The 2019-nt window shown below is 46.2% G+C and overlaps 1 protein-coding gene across 1 annotated transcript in view; it reads right to left on the reverse strand.

Moving 5' to 3' along the window:
• Nucleotides 1-2019, reverse strand: part of SLC25A43 (solute carrier family 25 member 43) — a 50650-nt gene that overhangs the window by 5241 nt on the left and 43390 nt on the right. The gene's annotated exons all lie outside the window — the stretch shown is intronic.

Raw genomic sequence — 2019 nt, forward strand, 5'->3', positions numbered from 1 at the left:
ACGGGATTTCACCATGTTGACCAGGATGGTCTCGATCTCTTGACCTCGTGATCCACCCGCCTCGGCCTCCCAAAGTGCTGGGATTACAGGCGTGAGCCACCGCGCCCGGCCTCTTCTGTACTTCTTATCTCAGTGATGAATGGCCGTACTGTTCAACCAGCTACTCCAAGCCCGAAACCTGGGATTTCTTCGTTTGCTCACCCTTACTGCCCCATCCAAGCAATCATCAAGTCCTATCAGTCCTGTCTTCTAAATAGAGCATTTCTCAAATCCAGCCCCTCCTCTCTATCCCCTCTGGCATTCCGTTAGTTCAGGCTATCACCATCTCATGTGTGCATCACTGCAGCAGTCTGTTACTGGTCTCTTGGACCCACTATTGTCATTTTCAATTCTTTTCTGTTTTTTTTTTGAGATGGAGTCTCACTCTGTTGCCCAACCTGGAGTGCAATCATGCCTCACTGCAACCTCCTGGGCTCAGGTGATCCTCCTACCTCAGCCTCCAGGGTAGCTGGGACTACAGGCATGTGCCACCATGCCCAGCTATTTTTTTTTTTTTTTAATAGAGACAGGGTTTCCCTATGTTGCCCAGGCTGGTCTCGAACTCCTGGGCTCACATATCCTCCCACCTCAGGCTTCCAAAGTGCTAGGATTACAGGTGTAAGCCACCACATCCAGCCTCCAATTCTCCATTTTTTTTTTTTTTTTTGAGATGGAGTCTCACTGTCACTCAGGCTAGAGTGCAGTGGCACAATCTCAACTCACTGCAACATCTGCCTTCTGGGTTCAAGCGATTCTTCTGCCTCAGCCTCCCGAATAGCTGGGATTATAGGTGCACGCCACCACACCCACCTAATTTTTGTATTTTCAGTAGAGATGGGGTTTCCCTGTGTTGGCCAGGCTGGTCTCAAACTCCTGACCTCAAGTGATCCACCCACCTCGGCCTCCCAAAGTGCTAGGATTACAGGTGTGAGTCACTGTGCCCGGCTTCATTCTTTTATACTACAGTCAGAACACATTTCTAAGATTCCAATTCAGACCACTGACTCCTTTGTTGACTTTTTACCACCTATAGGATAAAATCTAAGATCCTTAGAATAATATATAAGGCCCTTCATGACAACTTTTCCAGCATGAAAAGTGTCACTCACCCCAATCATACTGACTGCACTCCTTCGCTCTTTTTGTTTTTGAGATAAAGTCTCACTCTGTCACCCAGGCTGGAGGGCAGTGGCATGACCTCTGCTCACTGCAACCTCTGCCTCCCAAGTTCAAGCGATTCTCCTGCCTCAGCCTCCTGAGTAGCTAGGATTACAGGTGCCCGCCACCATGTGCAGCTAATTTTTGTATTTTTAGTAGAGATGGCGTTTCACCATTTTGGTCAGGATGGTCTCCCGACCTCGTGATCCACCTGCCTGGGACTCCCAAAGTGCTGGGATTACAGGCATGAGCCATTGCATCTGGCCTGCTCTTTTTTGTACTCCCATTATCCCCTCTAAAGACTATTCATTTATTTGCATATTTATTGATACTTAGTATATGCCAGACACTCAGGATACATTAGTGAACCAAACAGACAAAAGTCCCTGTTCCTATAAAGCTGAAGATCTAATTGCAGGGGAAGAGTAGAGAAAGAAAGAAAATAAATAAGCAAATAATGCCAAATACTAAGAGGAGATGAGTGCTCTGGATAAAATAAAAGCAGGGGAAACATATAGGGAGTATCTGGAGGATGCGGAAGTGTTTATTAGGGTAATCAGAGAAGACCTCACCAAGAAGATAACTTTTGAGTGGAGATCTGAAGGATGTGAGGAAGCGAGTTGTACAGATATCTTCAAAGGCCGGGAGACCAGAGCATGTCTGGGGTGTTAGAGAGGCAATGAGGAGGCTAATGTGGTGGCAATGGAATGAACAAAATAGAGAGTAAAGGGATATGACTTCAGAAAGGAAATGGTGGCCAGATTGTATAAGGCTGGTAGGCCACACAGTAAACGTTTTGGCTTTTTTTTTTTTTTTTTTTTT

This window comes from Cebus imitator, unplaced genomic scaffold, assembly GCF_001604975.1.
Source record: "Cebus imitator isolate Cc_AM_T3 unplaced genomic scaffold, Cebus_imitator-1.0 Scaffold445, whole genome shotgun sequence".
Taxonomy (NCBI): Eukaryota; Metazoa; Chordata; class Mammalia; order Primates; family Cebidae; genus Cebus; species Cebus imitator.